Source organism: Sciurus vulgaris (genome assembly GCF_902686455.1).
Source record: "Sciurus vulgaris genome assembly, chromosome: 6".
Classification (NCBI taxonomy): domain Eukaryota; kingdom Metazoa; phylum Chordata; class Mammalia; order Rodentia; family Sciuridae; genus Sciurus; species Sciurus vulgaris.
This window is the reverse complement of record NC_136466.1, coordinates 19,319,573-19,344,193: the sequence shown is the minus strand read 5'-3', so window position 1 is coordinate 19,344,193 and position 24,621 is coordinate 19,319,573. Positions and strand designations below refer to the sequence as shown.

At 36.4% G+C, this 24,621-nt stretch overlaps 1 protein-coding gene across 3 annotated transcripts in view; it reads right to left on the bottom strand.

Moving 5' to 3' along the window:
* Positions 1–24,621, bottom strand: part of ATP10B (ATPase phospholipid transporting 10B (putative)) — a 323,628-nt gene that overhangs the window by 233,546 nt on the left and 65,461 nt on the right. The window contains exon 1 of one of the 3 annotated variants that reach the window (XM_079143824.1): positions 9,790–10,045. The exons of the other annotated variants lie outside the window; for them this stretch is intronic. The gene's annotated coding sequence lies outside the window, so the exon portion shown is untranslated. Of the gene's footprint in view, positions 1–9,789; positions 10,046–24,621 lie in introns of those variants that run through there. 3 annotated transcript variants of the gene reach the window in all.

Genomic DNA, 24,621 nt, shown 5'->3' with positions numbered 1-24,621 from the left:
TAGTGTTGTGTTCAAGATCAAAGACACGCTATCTTTTTTCTCCTTAAATGGAATAAGGAGTCAAGAAATTCCCTTGAGAAGCAACACGATCTGATTGAATTTTTCAGATTTTTCTATTATTCCATCAAGTTCACTTGACAGCAAAGGACAAACTGCCTTTCAAATGCTATAAGCAAACGCATCAGCAATTCAGAAGGAAAACGCGGGTTATTAAGTAGGAACAAGTCTCTCTGAATATATTTACACCAACTCATGGAAACCATTGTCCTCAGAAACCTCTGTGACAATCTATTTTCTAGTCTCAGTATTGCTTTAAGTTTGACAGATGATAATAAAATACAATGAAATTACCTTTGAGCTCTGAAATGTGTATCAGCTCCCACATTCCTCATGTCTTGACTTTTTATTTTTCCAACATAGCCATCTACTTTCAATATCATTCTCAAGCACTCAAGTTTTATGTCAGGGGACTAGAGCTATGTATGCCTGAGCTGTACTTACACAAAGGTAGGGACTACAGAATTTATTGTCTATGTAACACACATACAAAATATATACGCATAAATTCATATTAGTTAGGAGCTGGAAGGAGACTGTCAGATCATCAAGCGTCCTTTACTGCACCATTACAAATAAGGAACTTGAAGCCCAGGGAGAAATGCTATCTTGAAATACACCAAGGTCATTTCAAAATAAGGCTTGAGGGACTAAGTAGCAAGTACTGACCGCGTTCTGAGGACCGGTGGCTATTTTTCATACATAAGCTCTCAAACAATTTCTGCAGTGTCATCATTGTCTCCGTTCGAAATACGAGAAAATTGGGGCTAAGAAAAGTATCCCCAGAGTGTGGCTAACCAGAAGCACAAATGGAAATCAAGTGCTGATGTAACCAGGTTCTCTCTAGTGTATCAGTATTTCCTAAGAGTACTCACCACCATGATACTCACATGCCAAATTGTATTATTTTAACTTTTTACTTAAAAATGTGTCAACACTTACAAAGGAAGCTTTCAATCCACCCCTTAATGTGCCATAAAAATAATTAAATATAATAAAATATCACTGATTTCTAGTAAGGTCTCACTGCTCTATTAGGACACTGAATTTGCCTCCCAATCTCTGTTGTAAAAGGAGATCAGGAGCTTGCCCAACCCCCACACTGAGGTCAGTGGCCATCGCTGAGCCTGCCTGCCCTGCTACTGCGGAATAACACTGCACTTGCCTCTGTGCTGACTCAGCGCACACTCCTGGGGCTCCCCAGCTTCCTTGGAGGCTGGTGCAGGCATTTTGAATTATTCCTGAGGGTGTGGCCATCATCATCGGAAGGGTGACTCCCTTTCTGAGACTCCTACAGGAGACTGGAAGCCCTCTGACAGGACTCAGGATTCAAGAAGAAGAGGTATTGAGAGACTCGGGACCAACTTAGAGCCGCTGGGTGAGTCTCTCCCACTGGGTGGGCTCCCTGGATGGGGCAGTAGTCCAGGAATGCAGGGAACTTCGTGGAGTAGAGTGGCCCAGCGAGACTCCCCCACTGGAGCCATGAACTGGGACAACCAGGAGCATTGTAGAGAAGGACCATCCAGCGACAAGCTATGGCGCAGAGCGAGGGACCCAGGCCTGGGTGGTAGGTCTGGTCCCCAGAGAACGTCAGAGAGGACAGCCCAGGGAGAGACTCACTCACAGGGCGAGGTTCCCTGGCCCAGGGGGTAGGTCTGGACCCCTGGGAATGTAGCAGAGGAGGGCTGCCCAGCTCAGGTGGCAGTTCTGGACCGAAGGGAGCATCTCGGAGGAGAGCTGCCCAGGAAAACTTCCCCACCAGGTGTCTTCCCTGCCGGGTGAGGCTTTCCCAGGGCAGTAGAACCGGAGACTCAGGCCCAGAGCGGCCATGCCCCAGCCCACAGTCTAGTCCCCCTTTTAACTGACCATCAGTCAACAAGTAGAGGTGCCTCTGCCCACCAGCAGGGAATATACCCCACCTGAAGGCCACCACCCCTAGAGGGGCAGCTTTCTTGTGGAGTACTGCATTATCAAGTTCCTCCAAGACTTCAGGCTACTTAAGGCTAGAAGGTGAGTTATTTGAAATCTGCAGGGACACTATTAGAAAATAGAGGAAATCTGCAATATCTCAGTTTCACTATGAGAAGGGTAGATACCTGAACAATATAAAACAAGGGAAGAAAATGTCCCAAACAAACCTAGATGCTACATCAATAAAATCCAATGACAGCATGGCAGAAGAAATGTCAGAAAGGGAGTTCAGAATGTGCATAACCAAAATGATCAGAGAAGCAAACAATGAGATGAAAGAGCAAATGCAGGCTTTGAATGATTGCACCACTCAACAGTTAAAAGAAAATGCGGGAAGCAAGAGATCATTTCAATAAAGAGTTAGAGATACTAAAAAAAAAAAAAAAACAAAAAACAGAAATCCTTGAAATGAAGGAAACAATAAACCAAGTTAAAAACTCCATAGAAAGCATAACCAATAGGATAGAACACCTGGAAGACAGAACCTCAGACATTGAAGACAAAATATTTAATCTTGGAAACAAAGTTGACCAAACAGAGAAGATGGTAAGAAATCATGAACAGAATCTACAAGAATTATGGGATATCATGAAAAGGCCAAAATTAAGAATTATTGGGATTGAAGAAGGCATAGAGAAACAAACCAAAGGAATGAACAATCTATTCAGCAAAATAATATCAGAAAATTTCCCAAATCTGAAGAATGAAATGGAAAATCAAATACAAGAGGGTTATAGGACTCCAAATACACAAAATTACAATAGACCCACACCAAGGCACATTATAATGAAAATACCTAACATACAAAATAAAGACAGAATTTTAAAGGCCGCGAGAGAAAAAAATCAAATTACATTCAGGGTGAAACCAATACAGATATCAGATTTTTCAATCCAGACCCTAAAAGCTAGAAGGATCTGAAACATTTTTCAAGCTCTGAAAGAAAACAGATGCCAACCAAGAATCTTATACCCAGCAAAACTTACTTTCAGAGTTGATGACGAAATAAAATTCTTCCATGATAAACAAAAGCTAAAAGAATTTACAAAAATAAAGCGGGCACTACAGAACATTCTCAGCAAAATATTCCATGAGGAAGAGATGAAAAACAATGATGTAAATCAGCAAAGGGAGGAACTACCCTAAAGAAAGAGTCAAATAAAGGAGAAACCAAGTCATGTCAAAAAAACAAAAATGAACCAAATGACTGGGAATACAAATCATATCTCAATAATAACCCTGAATGTTAATGGCCTGAACTCACCAATCAAAAGACATAGACTGACAGATTGGATTAAAAAGAAAGATCCAACAATATGCTGCCTGCAAGAGACTCACCTCATAGAAAGAGATGCCCACAGACTAAAGGTGAAAGGATGGGAAAAAACATACCATGCACATGGACTCAGCAAAAAAGCTGGAGTATCCATCCTCATATCAGATAATGTGGACTTTAAGCCAAAGTTAGTCAGAAGGGATAAAGAAGGACATTTTGCTTAAGGAAAGCATAAATCAGGAAGACATAACAATCATAAATATCTATTCCGGAACAGTGGCTCATCCATGTACAAACAAATCCTTCTCAATTCCAGAAATCAAATAGACCACAACACAATAATACTAGGTGATTTTAACACACCTCTCTCACCGCTGGATAGATCTTCCCAACAAAAATTGAACAAAGAAACCATAGATCTCAGTAACAATAATTTAGACTTAATGGACATATGTAGAACATAGCATCCAACAAAGAGCAAATACACTTTCTTCTCAGCAGCACATGGATCCTTCTCTAAAATAGACTATATATTATGACACAAAGCTACTATTAGCAAATACAAGAAGATAGAGATACTACCTTGTATTCTATCAGATCATAATGGATTGAAATTAGAAATAAATGACAGAATAAAAAACAAACTACTCCAACACCTGGAGATTAAATAATATGGTATTGTATGATGAATGGATAACAGAAGACATCAGGGAGGAAAAAAAAATTCTTAGAGGTAAACGAGAACAAAGACACATCATATCAAAGTGTCTGGGACACTATGAAAGTGTACTTAGAGGAAAATTTCATGGAGTGCATTTGATAAAAGAAAAAAAAAAAAAAAAAAAAAAACAAATAAAGGACCTAACACTACAGCTCAAAACCCTAGAAAAAGAACAGAGCGACACCAAAAGTAGAAGATGGGAAATAGTTAAAATCAGAGCCAAAAATCAATGAAATTGAAACAAAAGAAATAGAAAAAATTGACAAAATAGTTGGTTTTTGAAAAAATAAACAAAATTGATAAACCCTTAGCCACACTAACAAACAGGAGAGAGAAAACTCAAATTACTAAAATTCAGAATGAACAAGGAAATATCACGCAGACACGATTAAAATACAAAACATAATTAGAAGCTACTTTGAAAATCTATAGTCCAACTAAACAGAAAATCTCAAAGACATCAACAGGTTTCTAGAGACATATGAATTACCTAAACTGAACCAGAAGGACATACACAATTTAAATAGATCAATTTCAAGTAATGAAATAGAAGAAGTCATCAAAAGCCTACCAACAAAGAAAAATCTGGGACCAGATGGGTTCTCAGCCGAGTTCTATAAAACTTTTAAAGATCTCATTCCAATACTTCTCAAAGTATTCCATAAAATAGAAGAGAGAATCCTCCCAAACTCATTCTATGAAGTCAATTATCACCCTGATACCTAAACCAGACAGAGACACATTGAGGAAAGAAAATTTCAGTCCAATATCCTTAATGAACATTGATGCAAAAATTCTCAACAAAATTTTAGTAAATCACATACAAAAATAAATTAAAAAGATTGTGTACCACGATCAACTGGGTTTTATCCCAGGGATGCAAGGTTGGTTCAACATTTGGAAATCAATAAATGTAATTCACCATATCAACAGACTTAAAGTCAAGAATCTCATGATTATTTCGATAGATGCAGAAAAAGCATTTGATAAAATACAGCACCCCTTCATTTTCAAAACACTAGAAAAAATAGGGATAGTGGGAACATTCCTTAACATTGTAAAGGCTATCTATGCTAAGCCCATGGCTAATATTCTAAATGGTGAAAAACTGAAAGCATTCCCCCTAAAAACTGGAACAAGGCAGGGATGCCCTCTTTCACACACTTCTATTCAACATTGTCCTTGAAACTCTAGCCAGAGCAATCAGAGAGACCAAAGAAATTAAAGGGATACGAATAGGAAAAGAAGAACTCAAACTATCCCTATTTGCTGATAACAAGATTATATATTTAGAGGAACTGGGAAATTCCATCAAAAAATTTTAGAACTCATAAGTGAATTCAGTAAAGTAGCAGGATATAAGATCAATGCTCATAAATATATTGCATTTTTATAATAAGTGATGAATCCTCAGAAAGAGAAATTAGGAAAACTACCCCATTCACAATAGCCTCGAAAAATAAAATAAAATACTTGGGACTCAATCTAACAAAAGAGGTGAAAGACCTCTATAATGACAACTACAGAACACTAAAGAAAGGAATTAAAGAAAACCTTAGAAGATGGAAAGATCTCCTATGTTCTTGGATAGGCAGAATTAATATTGTCAAAACGGCCATACTACCAAAAGTGCTATACAGATTCAATGCAAATCCAATTAAAATCCCAATGACGTAGCTTACAGAAATAGAGCAAGCAATCATGAAATTCATCTGGAAGAATAAGAAACCCAGAATAGCTAAAGCAATCCTTAGCAGGAAGAGTGAAGCAGGGGGTATTGCAATACCAGAACTTCAACTATACTACAAAGCAATAGTAACAAAAACGGCATGGTATTGGCACCAAGATAGACAAGTAGATCAATGGGACAGAATAGAGGACACAGACAAAAACCCAAATGAATACAATCTTCTCATACTAGACAAAGGGGCCAAAAATATGCAATGGAGAAAAGATAGCCTCTTCAACAAATGGTGCCGGGAAAACTGGAAATCTATATGCAGCAGAATGAAACTAAATCCCTATCTCTCACCCTGCACAAAACTCAACTCAAAATGGATCAAGGACCTTGGAATCAGACCAGAGACCCTGCATCTTATAGAAGAAAAAGTAAGTCCAAATCTTCAACATGCCGGCTTAGGATCAGACTTCCTTAACAGGACTCCCATAGCACAAGAAATAAAAGAATCAATAACTGGGATAGATTCAAACTAAAAAGCTTTCTCTCAGCAAAGGAAACTATCAGCAATGTGAAGAAAGAGCCTACAGAGTGGGAGAAAATCTTGCCACTTCAGATAGAGTGCTAATTTCCAGAATATATAAAGAACTCAAAAAACTCTATACCTAGAATACAAATAACCCAATCAACAAATGGGCTAAGGCAATGAACAGACACTTCACAGAAAATCTACAAGCAATCAACAGATATATGAAAAAAATGTTCAACATCTCTAGTAATAAGAAAAATGCATTTCAAAACAAACCTAAGATTCCATCTCACCCTAATTAGAATGGCAATCATCAAGAATATAAGCAACAATAGGTGTTGGCGAGGATGTGGGGAAAAATGTACATTCATACATTGCCGGTGGGGTTGCAAATTAGTGCAGCCACTCTGGAAAGCAGTGTGGAGATTCCTTAGAAAACTTGGAATGGACCCACCATTTGACCCAGTTATCCCACTCCTTGGCCTATACCCAAAGGACTTAAAATCAGCATACTATAGAGATCCAGCCACATCGATGTTCATAGCAGCTTAATTCACAATAGCTAGATTGTGGAACCAACCTAGATGCCCTTCAATTGATGAATGGATAAAGAAACTGTGTGTGTGTGTGTATGTGTGTGTGTGTGTGTGTGTGACACACACACACACATATACACATACACACACACACTGGAATATTACTCAGCCATAAAGAAAATAAAATTATGGTGTTTGCAGGCAAGTGGATGAAATCGGAGAATATCATGCTAAGTGAGATAAGCCAATCTCAAAAAACCAAAGGAGGAATGAGCTCACTGATAAGTGGATGATGATACATAATGGGGGATGGGAGGGAGGCAAGAAGGAAGGAGGGACTGTATAGAGGAAAAAGAGGGGTGGGAGGGGTGGGGGGAAGGGAAAAAATAACAGAATGAATCAAACGCCATTACCCTATGTAAAGGTATGATTACACAAATGGTATGCCTCTACTTCATATACAGAGAAACAAGTTGTACCCCGTTTGTTTACAATAAAAAAACGAAAAATGAAATAGTTGGGACTTTGACCATGGTATTTTTATGGAAATAATTGTTTTACAAAAACATGTGAGCGATAAAACACTGTTTGGCTCGAGGCTTGTGTTTCCAACGAGCTGCTGTTATTCTCAAACACATTTGGAAAAGCACAGCTCTGTGTTACCTTTGAGGGGGAGGAAAGGGAGGAGATAGGGGGGCATGTGTGTGACAATTTCACCATCAAGCCATGGGGCAGCAATCTGGAATTTTCAATGAACTAGGAGAAGCAAAGGAAGATTCAGTGTATTATTATGCTCCAGTACTGTTTAACCTAGGGCATTCAAAGTGATACTATACCACACTACCAGAGCAGGCTGAAAAATCTTTGGCTAAGAGATGAAAGTGCCTTCTTCAAATAACAAGTTGTTTGCAGGCTTCTATTTGCAAAAATTTCCTGCATGGCCACAGCAGCCAGAGACCCCAATAGCAAAAGCAGAAAATCAGGGCCCTCTTTCCTCTAGACATCGATACATTCTAAAACATTAAAAAATGCCACAGCAGTTAATGTTTCCCCTTCTTTGGTTCCGATTTACAGTGTTAATCATTATTAAGGGCATCTGATGAGCCAGTCATTGCATTGTAGTTGGTGATCATGTTTTCTGAGATTTCAAGAGGCTGAGTAACTTGCCCAAGGCACAGTGATTAAGAAGAACTGTGTTTCCAGTCCAGGTGTGATGTCCACGCCTATGTTCTCTCTGCTAAGCCACACCACTGTTGTTATCACTACTCATTTACTCAAACTCTTAATAAAAGTGTATTTTATAGAGATCTACCAGTGAAAAGGTCAAAAGCTCTAGAAGCTTCAACCTTTTAGAAGAAAAGTTTAAAATATTACTGATAAAGGAGACATCAGTACTAGTTAATCAATCAAGATAGATATCCCTAGTTTCAAAGCAGGATGTAATAACATCTGGATAAGTTTTCCTCTTAGGAAAATGAAGGGGGAAGAAATCCAACTCACATTAGTTTATTCAAGTCCAGGAGGAGATTCTTATTCTCTCCTGATATGGCAGAGCTTGTTTGGAGAATGACCAGGTGGAAGAAACACAGTTTCAGGTTCTGGGGCTGTTTTATCTCAGTCACTGAGAGGTCACTTCTCTAGGTCTGGTTTTTGCCTTCTATAAATCAGGTAGCTGGACTGGGCTTCCTTCCCTGCAAAGCTCCATTCCTTTGAGGACAGCAGAATCCTTTGAATGGATTTATCAGCATCACATGCCTTAAAAGATCCCACCCTTCTTTTAGCATAAGGGGAAGAGGACTTGATTGCAAACTCAGCATGTGGCTTTCAACCTTCCCTGAAGAGCCTGTTAACCCACTTGTATGTCAGCTTACCCTGTGACGATCTTCAGGCAATGCCTGGAGAAAACCCGAGGCCAGATCTGGGACCCTCCAAGGTAGACTAAAGTCCATATAAGTAAAGTTGAAGAAATGATTTATTTGATATATATATTTTTTAAAGTCATCAATGGCAAAGAAATGACTAACTCAGTAGGTGTTATTAAGAGTAATTATAGTAACATCTAGAAAGAAAACAACATCTGCGATCTGCCTGATTAATGACTTAATGTAACAGTGCATGTGTTAATGGAATAGCACTTCTAGCACTCTCTGTATGTTTGCAAGATCTGGAAACAGAGAAGGGGCCACAGGGAGAAGAAGGGAACAGGGTGACAGGGTCCTTATTAGAAGTCAAGCTTCTCCATGCCATTCCAATGCCCCTCTGGCTCACTTAGGACATGCAGTTATGCAGCAAATTCAGAGAAACGGATTCTACCACGTGCATGCATTCCTGTAGAGGTGGAATGCCTGGCACTCAGATTTTTTTTTTTTTTTTAATTTCCTTTTCACCTTGAAGTTGGAGATGTTGCTGCCCCAGCCTTATCAGTGTGCTCAGAAGTAGAACCGTAGCAAACACACCCATCACAGATCTGCCAGCACGCATGAAGCTTTCTCTGAAGGAAGCAGCAAATACCCACCAAAACCACATTTTTCTCTAAGCAACAGTCTCCTCCCTTGAACTCCAAGGAAAGTCAAAGTTCCCACCTATTGTTCAGAAACCACTGAAATGTGCCAGTTTCAGGGTTCATTCAGATGAAACTAGGAAGCCATATAGCAATCCCATCCTTTTCCTCAAAGCTGTGGTTCCTTTTCGCTTTAAGAACAAGGTGCCAACTCTGTCTGCTTCCGTGGGCAGCCCTGGATGAACACAGGATATATAATTTATCCTAAAGCAGGTTCGAGCACATTTAGGCTACAGGCTCTGTTGGGTAAGGAAGTAAGTAGCATTTGCCACCAGGTTATCATAATGAAATCAATTGAAGAAAAATATAACATTCAGTTAGAAAAAGAATGTGGCTCTCATACCCAGTCAAATGAAAATTTGGAAGCAATATAAAGAAAAATAGTCATATTCTGGGCCTGATTAGGAGCTTGGAATCAATGATCATAAGAGGCGATTATTCTCCAGGGAGCTTTTACTTACCCCAACTAGGCGAGCATTCCTAGGGAGCAGGCACCATTAGAGGCCACAGTAAACAGCGTTTCAAAGTGGCAGTGTTCTCTTGGAATGTGTGGGTAAAAAAATTCTCTTTCCTATGGCATTTTTCATTTCTCTGACTATTTCAAGTCAAGGCCTGAAGCTAACAGTCCCACGGAAACGCGGAGAAGAGACACTAGAAAGAAAGAACTGTAACCAATGAAAGAAAAGGAGAAAATAAGCGGCCTCACTAGGCCCAGCAGTGAAGGAGAAGAATACCCAGTCTGTGAGTGTGGGGCCCCATCCCAGAACAGCGAAGGCAGTGTTCTTGGGCTCGGCTGTGTGTTTACACAGCAGCACCATTGTTACGTGGGGCCCTTGCATTAATTTCTACTTTCTATGAATCAATGAGCCAGCAATACCAAAATTCAAAAGTAATTTTTTTTCTTCCATGTACCATACAACAATGACTTTGTCCATTTACCTTTAGCAATGCATGTAATTAGGTGTGAGATAATTATGACCTTCTCGCTCTCTTTGGGGGTCTGGAATATAATTCTGCTGCTGGGTTTCAAGGGCACTTAAGAAAAGACTCTCTGCAGTGGCTTTTAAGAGTGTGCTGGTGATGAATTCACCCTCAACGTTTCAGAAGTCAAGTTTTGTAGTAGTCTTGGTTCTTACTGATTATTGTTTGATTACACAAAATAAAGAAAGTGGGACCAATATTTTATCCTTATAGGTTATGCAAATGCTTCAAAGATACAAAAAAAGATCAGAATTATTTGTGGGCTTATTGATAACTATGATTTTCATATAATCCTTTTACTGAGTTGCCCATACAACTAATTGGGGTGTCATAAACGAGTGACTTTATTGAGGGATAGTTATTGGTGGATCCATAAATAAACGTCAGAATGAGTAACAAGCCTATTTTGAGGGTAATAAAAGGGGAAATTTTTCAAACTTTGGAATAAAAAGTAAAAATGAACATAATACCTAACTTCATGAAAATTTTTACTTAAAATCTTGATTGGTTGCTACAGTGATTGTGAACTCTGTATGTACTTGTGGATTGGATCAGACTACTAAGAAGAAATATGGACAAAGAAAAGACTTTAAAAAGAAGCACCTATAACATCTAAAATCTGAATAGCTGTAGTTGTAGAATATAAGCTAGGGTTTCTAAGAACATGAAATTTACCTAATATTTGGGACAGGCTAGAATTTGTTATTGTTTGTTCTAATTATTTATACATGACAGTAGAATGCATTTTGACACATCATACACAAATGGAACATGACGTCTCACCCTTCTGGTTGTATATGATGTAGAGTTGCACAGGTCATGTAATCATATATGCACACAGGGTAACAATGTCCAATTCATTCCACTATCATTCCTACCCCCATGCCTCCTCCTCCCCTCCCTCTGCTCCCCTCTGTCTTGTCCAAAATACCTCTATTCTCCCTGACCCCATATTGTGAATTACCATCCACATATCAGAGAAAGGCCTTTGATTCTTTAGGACTGGCTTATTTCACTTAGCATGATATTCTCCAGCTCCATCCAATTACTGGCAAATGGACAGGCTAGAATTTTTTTAAAAAAAATTTGACCTTTCACAGATCTCTATCTGCTGAAAAGAAGTGTTCTTGAGCCCCTGTTACTTTTATTTCTTCTTTCCTTTTATTTCTTCTTTCAGAATCCTCTGACTTCTCAGAAAAAATGTGACCTGGAATCACAGATTCAGCTAATTGCTAACTATTAGCACCAAGAGGTAATTGAAGATCATTTAGTGCTGTTGCCTGTCATGCTGAGCACATGCAATTTTAGGACAAGTACATCCAGAGCATCTCTTGGGCTGTTTGATGACTAAAAGGTACAAAGTCCAGGGACCTTCCATTGCTCATTTTCCACATTGCCTAGAAATTCTAAATATTATTAGGCATGTGGCAAACTATCTACCATGAAGATGGAATGAGATGCTAGTGTCTCACTAATTAGAATCCTAGTAACATATAATAGCTAAGAAACACTATGTTCCGCTTTTGTTAGATGGGTGGTCTTGTCTGGGGCTGCTGGAATTCCCATGTTAAAAGATAACACTTCTGAGTTTTTGTGTTTCCATTCAGCAACTCTTGGGCACTTAAGTAAATATAGCATTTTGTGTTTGCATTTCTCATTGTCTACACCAGGCATTCCTGATTTTTAAAGTGTGTGTTTTTTAAGCTTTTATATTCTTGATGCTCAAACTTGCTAATTAAAGAAACAATTTTTGACAGTTTTTTTCTCTGTTGCCCATCACCAATACCATACAGCCAGGATGAACTTCATAAGCTTAAGACTAATTATTTTCTGTAAGTTATGCCAATTTTACTGAGCATTTTGTGCCAAGAATGTGCTAAACTCTCTAAATACTATGACTCATTTAATTCCAATAACCTTAACAAATTGACAATTATTTTAACAGGAGAGAAAATGGAGGCGAAAGAATGAAGTACATACTATGACTTTTCACATATCTAGAAAGCAGCTGGTACTTAAAACAGTTTGACAACTCACCTTTAGAAGACATCTGGATTGTTTCCAGCTCTTTTTACTGTGAACAAAGTTGCTTGTGAACGAACTAGAAGCCATACACCAAGAATGAACTGAAGTTCAAGACTATTTTCTATGAGATGTGCAAGTTTTTAGTGAGACTTACTATAATCATTATTAAAGCACCTTGTGCCTCTAATTTAAATTGGTGAATTATATGTGAATTATATCTCAATAAAGTCATTTTTAAAAAGAGAATAAAGTTGCTATAAACATCTGTAGAGTTTTGTGTCAAAACAAATCTTCACTACTCTGGACTAAATGGACAGAAGTCGATTCTTGGATTGTATAGTATTTGATGTTTAGGGTTTCTTTAAAATAATATTTAGTGTTTTTAAAACACTGTTGAACTACTTTCCACAGTGACTATACCATTTTGCATTCCTGCTAGTAACTGTGAAGAACCTAGCTTTTTACATCATTACCAGTATCAGGTAGTGTCCTCCTTTCTATTTTAGTTGTTCTAATGGGTATGTAGTGATGTCTCATTAAGGTTTTAAATTGCATCATTCTAATGGCTAATGAGCTTGAATTTTCATGTGCTTATTTCCCATTAATATACCTTACTTAGTGAAATGTTTCTGAATGTCTTCAGCTAAGTTGTAACTGAATTATTATTATTTTTTTTAACTTTTGAGTTTTTTTTTTTTTTGTACCAGGCACTGAACCCGGAGGTATTTTACCACTGAGCTATATCCCTAGCCCTTGTATTTTTAATTCTGAGGCAGGTTTCACTAAGTTGTTTAGGGCCTTGCTAAGTTGTAGAGGCTGGTTTTGAACTTGTGATCCTCCTGAGTAGCTGGGTCATCATGCTTGGCTGTATGTGGTTTGCAACTAATTTTCTCTCAGTTCAACTTGTCTTTTCATCCTCTACAACATGATATTTCACAGATCAAGAGTTTTGTAAATCAAGTTTCATAAAAAGGTTTTAATTGATTTTTCTACTTAACACCTGTAGCTTTGAAATTAAGTCTAAGAACTAAGAATCTTGACGATTCCTCCTATGTTCTTTTTAAGATGTTTTGTACTTAAAATTTTAAGTCTGTGATTCATTTTTAGTTTCTTTAAGCAGTGTCAAGTTTAGTTTGTGGTTTACACATCTGTTTATTTCAATGTCCAATTGCATTAGTACCACATGTACAGCTATGCTTAAGCCATTAAGCCGTTATTTTTATATTATATTTAAAATTTTTTATATTATATTTAAAATTATAAAAATAATTTTATCCTATTTTTGGATTTTCTATTGTCTACTTATCCACCAATACCAATATATCTGATTACTGTAGTTATATAAGTCTTCAAGTAGATTGATTCCTTCTACTTTATCAAAATTGTTTTGTAGTTATTCCAATATTTTTGTCTTCATTCTGTAGTAATCTTGTAACTACACAATATCCTCCTTTAATAGTAAATGTATTAAATATGTTTATTGATGTGAGAATAAATAACATGTTTTCTTGTTGAATCCCCCAGTCCATGAACATGGTACACCCTTTTATCATTTAGGTTCTTTTTAAATTTCTTTTATCTGCATTATGTAGTTTTCGGCATATGAAAACTACGGATATGTTTTATTTGGTGTGCATATGTTTCTTGTTAACAGATTTGATTTTGTGCTCCTGTATTTCACAACTTTCATGAACTTATCAGCTCTAGGAATATACACACACATACATGTACATATACACATATATACATTTTAAGCTGTTTATATTGTCTACATAGACAATCAGTTACCCCCAATAAGCATAACTTTATTTCTTATTTTCTAAAATATATGCCTTTTATTTCTACTTTCTTGCCTTGTTACACAATTAGAACTTTCAAGATTATATTAGAGTGAGAATCAATACACATGCCTATGCTTATTGTAAAATTGAGTAAAATCCCTCATACTTCTATTTTCAGAATTTTATATATTAGTGTATTATAGTTATTTACTATTGTATGGTTCATTTTGTGGTTCATTTTGACACTCATATATGCATATAATTTGCTCCACTTCAATTTCCATTACTACGCCCCTCTCTTCCCTCCTCCTTCCCTGATACACTTCCTCTACTCTTTTAGTCTTCTATTAATTTATTTTTAAGTAGGTGCGTTATAGTTATACATAAAAGTGGAATTCATTATGATATATCCATACATACATATAGCATAGTTTGTTAATCTCATTCTATGATTTCTCCACTTTCCATTCCCTCCTCCCTTCTGCTAATCCCTTTCTTCTACTCCCCTGTTCTCCCTTATGTTTTCATGAGAGTATCTTTCAAAATCAAAAAGAAAATTCCTTATTTCTACCATCTGCAGATGACAGAAAACTTTACGGGTCTGGCTTTTTTCACTTAGAATTATGTTTTCTAGTTCCATCCATTTACCAGAATGGAGAAAAACTGAAAATATTTTCTCTAAAATCAGGATCAAGGTAAGGATGTGCTGCTCTCTCACCACTCCTGTTCGATATGGTGCTGAAAATTTTAGCTAGAGAAAACATGCAAGAGAAAAAAATTAAAGGGATAAAAATGGGAAAAGAATTCAAATGATCTGTTTGCTGATGACATACTTCTGTATCTAAAAGACCCAAAAAATTCAAACAGAAGATGATCAGAGCATATAATTCAACGAAGTAGCAGGATACAAGATCAGCATACAAAAACCAATAGCTTTCCTGTACTCCAATCATGAATCTGCTGAGAAAAAAACAATTCTATTCACAATAAAAAAATTTACTTGGGAATAACCTAACCAAAGACCTTCAGAATGGAAATTACGGAGCCTGGAAGAAGACAATTGAAGACCTCAGAAGAGAAAAAGACTCCATGTTTTTGTTTAGGCAAAATTAATTATCGTTAAAATGACCATATTACCAAAAGCAATACATAGATTCAATGTGATCCCCATGAAAATACCAGTGACATTCTTCACAGAACCTGAAATGGTCTTAAAATTCATGTGGAATATTAAAAGACCCAGAATAACCAAAGTGACACTGAACAATGAGTATTGTTAGTGGCATCACAACACATGATCTCAAATTATACTACAGAACTAGAGTAACACAAACAGCATGGTATTGGCATTAACACACATGAAGATCAGTACAGTACAATACAAGATAGAGACAAAGGCACATGGTCATCTGAGTCTTTATAAAAGACTAAAAATATACATTGGAGAAAATACAGCCTTTTAAACAAATGTTGCTGGGAAGCCTAGATATCCATATGTGAAAGAATGGAACTAGATCTCTGTCTCTAATCTGGTACAAAACTCAATTCAAAGTGGATCCAAAACCTAGGAATTAAACTATGGAATCAAACTAGATGCTCTTCAAGAGGTGAATGGATAAAGAAAATGTGGTTTATATACACAATGGAATAGTACTCAGTCTTAAAGAATGAAATTATGGCATTTGTGGGTAAATGGATGCAGCTGGAGAGTATCATGTTAGGTGAAATAAGCCAAACCCAAAAAACCAAAGGCCAAATGTTTTCTCTGATATGTAGATACTAATTCACAATAATGGGGGTGCTAGAGAAAAACAGAGGTACATTGGATTAGGCAGAGGGGAGTGAAGGGAGGGGAGGGGATCTGGGGGTAGGAAGAATGCTAGAATGAATCACACATTATTTCCCTATGTACATGAATGATTTTATGACTGGTGTGATTCTACAAAATGTACAACCAAAAGAATGAAAATTTATACTCTATTTAAGTATGATGTGTCAAAATTCATTCTATTGTCATGTATAACTAATTAGAAAAAAATTTTTAAAAAAAAATTTTAAAAGACCTAGGAATTAAACCAAAAATACTCAAACTGCTAAAGGAAAACAGTCAACACTCCATCATATTGGCACAGGCAACAACTTCATAAATAAGAACTCCTGAAGTTCAAGACATAAAACCAAGAATCAGTAAGTGGGATAGCTTGAAATTAAAAAGCTTCCACACAGCAAAGGAAACAAGAGTGTAGAGAGAAAATTTTTCCAGCTACTCTTCCTATAGGAAATTAATATCCAGAATAAAAATTTCAAAAAACTTAACAAACTCAATAAGTGGGCAAATAAACTAAACAGACATTTCTCAAAAGAAATGCAAATGGCAAGAAATATGAAAAAATGTTCAATATCTTGGAAATCAGGGAAATACAAAACTACACTGAGATTTCATCTCACTCCAGTTAAAATGACAATCATCAAAACCCACATAAATAATAAATGTTGAGAATATGGGGAAAAATATATGCTCATATACTGTTGAACTACAAATTAGTACAGCCACTTTGGAAAGCAGTATGGAAATTCTTCAAAAAACTAGAATGGACCCACCTTTGACCCAGTTATTCTTTCCTTGGTATTTATCCAAAAGAACTAAAAGCAGCATACTATAGTGATATATGCATACCAACATTTATAGACACACAATCCACAATAATCAAGTTATGGAACAAGCTTAGGTGTCTGTTAAATGAATGGATAAAGAAAATATGGTACATGTAAACAAAAAAATTTTACTTGGTCATATTGAAATTATTTTCTGGGATTTAAACAATTATAAATGGGTAATTATATCAACTGATTTTTCTGCAGTAGTTAATATAATCATGTTTTTCTGTTATTTATAATTGCTTTGAGATTATTTGGCTCTTCTTTTTCTATGTTCCTGAAATGGATATTGATGTGAGACTTTTCCTCTTTTCTAACGTACGTATCTAGTGATATAAATTTCCCTCTCAGTACTTTGTTAGCTATTTTCTACAAATTTTGATGTGTTATATTTTCACTTTTAATATATTTCTAAAATTTATTTCATGGCTATGGGTTATTTTGCTGTGTATAGTGTTTTTTAAATGTTTAAAACTTTTCCATTATCTTTCTGCTATTGATTTCTAGTTTGATTTCATTGTCATCAGGAAAAAAAAATATTTGTACAATTTTAATTCTTGGGGTTTGTTTTGTAGACCAGAATATATTTTATACTGGGCATTTTTTCCATAGCACTAGAAAAAAATGAATACTCTGCTAATCTTCAGAATGTCCTGTAAATATCAATTCAAGTATGTTGCTTCATGCATTGTTCTGTCTCTGCTAATTTTCTTTGCTCTGGAAATAAACTAGAATAAAAATCCATTTTCTTTCCTTGGATTCCACTGGTATCCCATGTCCTCTTTTTAAATAAATTTTAAAATTTTATTCAAGTCACTGGTTTCCAAATTGCTCCATGGTGTCACGTGTCCACTTGCCAGGGGTCCTGTAGTTAGGGGAAGAAGGTGATGCTCTAGCCACCAAGTCTTTTAATAAGCATTTTATTTAACCATTTATATCTAACGTGATTATTGCCATGTCAGGAATAGAGATTACCGTTTTGTTTTTCACCTTGTTTCTGTTTTGTTCTTTTTTCTCCCACCTCCCTATGGTTATTTCAACATTTTTTTAATTAGATTTTATCTTTTCTGGTTTTGAGTATAGCTTTTTTAGTGGCTACTTCAGGTATTAAGTTATATATCCATAACTCTTTACACTCCATTGTTTCCCTTACTGTACCAGTCTGAGTGAAATGCAGAAAACGGATCTTTCTTTACTCTCCCAATTTATTATTTTTAATATTTTCTTTACATATATTTAGAACCATATCAGATGGTGTCACAGTTTTTGCTTTCATAGTGAAGCATAACTTAGTTTAAAAAGAAAACCTACTGTATGTGTCCATATTTTTCCCTATCGTATTATTTCTTCCTTCCTTCTTAATGATTCAAGATTACTTCTTTTATCTTGTATGTTTAAAGAACTTCCCTTAGCCATTCTTTTAGGGAAATTCTGCTCATTTTCCTTCTCTTAGTTTCCCTTCCGAGAATATCGCAGCTTCTTCATTATTTTACTGGTGACAGTATTCTTGGTTGGAAGGTTTTCTTGTTGTTTTTAAGCACTTCAATATTATTCTGTTTTCTTGTGACCTCCGTACTTCTCATGGGGGAGGGGGTTTTCTGAATTATTCTTGCTCTACAGATATGCTGTCATTGTTTTTGGCAGGTTTCAAGAATTTTCCATCTTCAATGTTTTGATTTTTCATTTTGATATGTCTTAGTGTAGATTTCTTTGAGTTAATCCTGATTGGGGTTTGTTTAGGTTCTTAAATCTGTAGATTCAAGGTCTCCCTCAGGGTCTTCTATATGCTGGGAAAGCCTTTTTTGATCCCAACCTTCTATATGTCTAAAATTAGTATTTTATCTTACTCCTTGGATCTCTAGCAACATACAATTTGTATCTTTTCTCCCTCCCTCTGGACCCTTCCCACCACACACAGAGTAACAGAGCCCTGGATTCTATTAATATATGGGCCATGTGCCCTGCTGGCTGACCTGAAAGACACCCGGTGGAAATGGCTTGCACATAAAACCAGGTAACTAAGGTCATACAATGGAATGTTGTACAAACAAACTTTAAAAAGAAATCAGGTATGCTTATTAGCTTGGACGCTTTTGGGGACATATTCTAGGTAAGGAAAGTAAGTTGTATGTGTAGCATTTTCATTTTAAAAATAATGACTTTTGAAGGACCAGATATTTGCATGATCCCAATGGCAGTGTTGGCTGCATTCTGATGTCACCTTTGGTTATTGCATAAGGGTAGAAATAGCTTCTTAACTTTTGTTCCTACAGGTTTCAATCAATTTACTCATTATAATAAAAGTGAACTGCTCTTTTCCTTTCTAAAAGATTAAAAATTTTTTAAAAATCCATCTCATTTCCCCATGGAGACATTTATTTGGAGACAAGATTACGTGTTGGGTCTGAGATGTTTCTCCATGGTCATTCAAGTGTCAGCTCAGGGTCCTTGGCTCTTATACATTTAAGGATGATTTGGCACAAGATATGAAAATGCCCTTTTGATTACTGGGAGCAACTTCACTGGGCTCTGTTTACCTAAGCTAAACAAAGGCAGAAATTAGTGAAAAAATGAAATCTTCATGAGTTAAAAAAACTCTATATTAGAAGATATCTGGTTTTTAGAATGAGAATAAGCAGATGGTTCATTGCTTTTGTTATTGTGTCTGGACTTTCTGCCACTATTCAGAAAAATATGAACATTTATGTATGAGTAAGGAAAGCAAATTAAAACGTAGGAATCCAAGTGACAAGTGATAAGTAACAAAAGAAAAACTGTTGAACATTTTTTGAAAAGGAAAGTGGGTAGCATTTTTAAAGAAATTTTGACTGCAGTGAATGAGAAAACAAATGATTCATGTCTAATAAAAAGAAAAAGATTCCTAAAAAGCAGGGTCACCAAATTCTTCAAACAAACTGACGTGTAGTAAAATTATAGGGAAAATCTTTTCATGCTTACTTTGATGTCAATGATGATATGACTTAATTACTTTTAGTCATTGGAAAGGCAAGGGTTTAATTGCTGAATAAGTAAAATAATTTTTAATACTTTGAATGCAAAGTAACTTGAAGTCTTTTAGCTTAAGCAGATGCAAACAGTGGCATATGATTAATGGGCAAGGGTTAGGAGCAGCATTGAACAAATGATGGAAATATGAAGAAAGCTGGTAATTTGAGAGATCAGCCATAAAACTAGTTCCTCAGGGCCAAAAGGGATGGATGGAGGCCGTTACCCAGGGCATCAGACGTCTCTGAAAGTGTAATAAGAATGAATAAATTTCATTTATCGCAGCTCCTATTAGGAAGAAGACAGTGTAAGCAGCCTGAGAAGAGGTGAGCAAGCCCCAAGGTTAATTCTCCTACATTAGTGGTTCTCACTCAGAGGTGATTTTGCCCCTTGGGGGACATGTGGCAGTATTCGCATTATTTTTTGGCAATCACAACTGCCTTAGGGTACCACGAGCATCTAGTAAACAAAGGCCAGGAATGCTGCTGAATCAGCTACAGAGCACAAGACAGCCTCCCACCACAAGGAATCACCTAGTCCAAAACCTCAACAGTGCCTAATATGTTTCCCAAAGTCTTAAGCTGATGGGTTCGGACAACTGAAGAATTATAGAGTAAATGAGGCAAGTTTGGTTGGTCTTATATATCCTTCCCTCAATGAGGTCTGGCTCTTTCTCCAGATTGATGTTGAGCAAACTTTAAGCAATTTAAACCTGTAAGAAATCTCATGCTAGGCCTCCAACAATGAATTTGATTTCCCAAATAATTTTAGAAAGCAATGATGAAGTAACAGTGATGAGCCTTCATACTACATAGTATTGAAAGGCCTGAACAGAGTCAACTGAAAACCCCCAGTAGACACTACCTTCTTGGTCCTTTGCCATTAATGACTTTATGTGGTATTTAATGTTCCTAAACCAGATGTTGCACAATGATAATGACCTGTAGACTTTTTTTTTTTAACATGCATAACTTAAATTTTAGATCAATTTAGATCCTAATGTTAATTAAAAGATTTCACATGAAAATAGTTTTTGTTGTTGAAACAAGCAAAAACAAACAATCCGGCAATAATGGATACACATTATGTAAGTTAGTAGGTAGCCATTGCTGAATACTGGCCTTCAACTTGGCACAGAGCACAAGTACCCCCTTCCACAGATGGACTAGTTCAAGAGGTTGCATTACCTGCCTGGTCTCTGCAGAAATTGTTCACAACTTCTGTCCTTCAAGATTATATAAATGCTCCCTTTGCTTTACTCATTAGGATAACACCAGTAAGTTTCAGAATGTGATGTGCAATTTTGCCTACATTAATTTTCATCAAGTCAATTTTGGGCAGATTTTGGCCACTTTTGCTTTATTCACAATTCTGACTTTTCCGTGACTTTCTTTTGTTCAATTAAGTTTCCTGACTGTTCCTCTTTCACCTGCTGAGGTAGACAGCAATCTCCTTTGCGATCCACTTCATCAGCTTACTTATTTTCAGGATATAAAACATGCATAAAATCATCCCAATAAATATTTTGACCATTGTGTAAATAAATTAGGAATAACTTACTGAAATCTGCAGAAAATAAGTTTTAGAATAAAAACACTGATATTCAAATTATGTATAGCCCAAATTCTGATGCTTTATAGCATCAGATAAAATCATTGGGAGGTCACAAAATGTTTGTATTTATTTGAATAATTTGCTCAAATCAATGCATGAGGGGAAATGGATTCATTTTCATATTCATAAAATATGGGCAAGTTTTTGCATTGTTTATGTCGTGTGATAGAAGACATCTGTAATGATTTATTTCAAATATATGGAGAACTAATGAGCTGTTTGAAATATAATCATTCCATTTGTATAAGATAATGGTTCTCACATATTTTGGAATCAGGGCTCCTTTACACTTTTCAAAATGATTTAGGATTCTAATGGGTTTTTGTGTATGTGGGTTAAATCTATCTATAATTACTGTAGAAGAGAAAATTGGAAATTTTTAAGATATTTCTCTTCATTTAAAAAAGTATATAGTAACATACAGAACATTTTAATGATAAATATATTTTCTCAAACAAGAACATAGTAAGAATCTTTAAAAATCTGTTTAACCTTTGGATTAATAGATGATAACTGCCAGGTGTTATGGTGCACATGTGTAATCCCAGCAACTTGGGAGGCCGAGGCAGGATGATCTCAAGTTCAAAGCCAGCATCAGCAACACAGTGAGGCCCTAGATAACTTAGCAAGATCCTGTCTCAAAATAAAAACTAAAAGGAGCTGGGGATGTGGCTCAGTGGTTAAGTACTCTTGGGTTCAATCCCTGGTACCCCTCCCCCCACAAGGATAGCTAGTTTCTCCCATCTGCTTATGAATTGAATCTGTTGTGCTATGTTATTCTGGTTTAAGATGAAAAAAGTGTCCAGCTTCATCCATAGTTGGAAAGGGGATGATTCATGGACCCCTTGAAAGGGTTTTAGGGGACTGTCATGGCCGGTTTTGTGTTCAATTTGGCTAGGTGACAGTCCCAAGTTAATTAACTGAACTTTAATCGGTGTGTTGCCATGAAGGTATTTTGTAGGTATGACTAAAGTCCTCAGGGTGGGTTTAATATTAGTTGACTTTAAATAGAAGAAGTTATCCTACATCATCTAAAGGGCCTGATTTATTCAGTTCAAAGGCCAGAGAAGCAAATCTGAGCCTTCTCTGAAGAAGAAACTCCATCTGTGGAGAGAATCTTCAGCTCATGCTTGGGAGTCCCAGCCTGCCTTCCTGGTGGCCTGCTCCCTGCACTTCACACCTGCCTAGCCAGCCCCCACAGTCAAGCGAACAACTCCTTAGAACTCATCTTTTAATATCTCCTGCTGGTCCCATTTCCCTGGTTGAACTCTGATGGATATGGGGACCCCTTGGGGACTTCACAGCTCACTTTGAAAGTCATTGGCATAAAAAATATATTACAAAGTCTTTCTTGTCATTTTCCTAATTGACATAATTATATGAAGCCAATAAGACAGAAATTTTCCCTTCTCAGACAGTGTATTTTTCAAATGACATGCATCTGTCAGCAGCTCTTAATCTTGATCCTTGTATTCCTGGTTCCTGTTCTGGTCCTTTACCAATCTTTATCCTCTACCACAATGATCTTATATTTGAAAGCATAACTGAAGTTATAAATATTCACATTTCTTAACATGCCACAAAAATGGTCCTTGGAAATAATCAGAGGAGGTATATATATATACACTCATATATATGTATATATATATAAAATACACATACTTTATATAAATATTAATATCTATAGGTATATATTAATATTGCTATATATGTGTATCAATAGGAACATATCATACATTTATTACATCTCTACTTCTAAGCTATTAGTGAAAAGTGATACAAAGGAAAATAAGACTGTTTATGCTCAAGAAGCTTATAATTTATCTGAGAAAGATTATTTACTCCTGAAGATATGAGATTTGATAAACCAACTAGGAATCTGTGAATACTGCTTTGAACCTTAGGCAGTGGTACAGGGTCAGTTTCATCCATCTCAGCTACTTTTACTATGGGATCCCTATATCTGATTCCACCCACCAGTCGGTGAGTTTATGGATGACGGGGATGAGGAACCATCAACAGGAGCTTATGAATCATGTTGGCTTCTGGGAATGCAGAGAATGAGTACCACAGAGAGAGGTGAAGAGGAAAAGTTAGATGAAATGGAGAAACCAAGAAATTGAGGGATAGAATGCACCTTAGTAAAGACAATAAAAAAAAATTGAACTGGGTAAGGAGGAGTGTGTTAAAGAGTAAGAGTGCTAACTAATGAAAGGTTTTCATTTCTTGAAAGACTGGCAAGTTGCCTGTATTTCACTGTAAGCGAGAGGAGGCATGGTACCATGGCTGAATATGAATATAGGTGAGACAGATCTGAGTTTGGGTCCCAGCACCTTCATGGATGAGCTATGGGGTCTTGGATACATGACCAAATCTCTTTTGACCTCGATTTTTGTATCTGTGAATGTCTAGAGTTATTGTGATAATTAAATTGTATAAGGTATGGATGTGAAAACATCTACGTGAAAGTAACTACAGAGCTCGCAAATGGTGACTCTTACCACTCAGTCACCTATCTGTTAATATCTGGATCCAGTAGAGATCAATGCAGTTGGTGACAGGTCACTGTGATCAGAGCCAACAAGGAAAACCTGCCTGGCTTTAGTACTAGTTTTATTTATGAGTGTGTTTATAAATAATAACTACATAGTTTAAGTTTCAAGCAAGCTCTCTACTTGAGTGAAAGTCTTAACCTTCATTTTTAGAACACATTGCTGGGACTATTCCTGAGTACACTGTTACAGCATAGTGTTCATGGGATGAATCTTAGGTTTTACCTCAAAATGTACAGTTTCAATAATTATACATATTTAAATGTAAGGACAAGTAGATTTCTACAAGTACTTTAAAATTAGTTTGGGAGAAGAATAATATTAAATACTACTGTACACTCAGACCTATGATATAGCTGCTAGTTTAAAGTAAAAATTCAGAGCCTATTACCATGTTATATATTTGTGTTTGAGTATAACACATATGAACCCCTCTTTTTAAAGGCATTACAGGTAATACTTGAGTATTTTGGAGAAATTGTTGATTGAAATAGATGTTATAGGAACACGATGACAGTAAGAAAAAAAAAATCACACAATGGCCTTTGTGCATAATTTTCTATCTTTGACTTCAGGTACTTAATTTCCTAGATAGAAGGGCTAGACTTTCTCAAAGTCAAACCTGTACTCTTGTACAGGCCCTGTGCCTGCCTTGCTGTACACTTTTGTAAAGTAG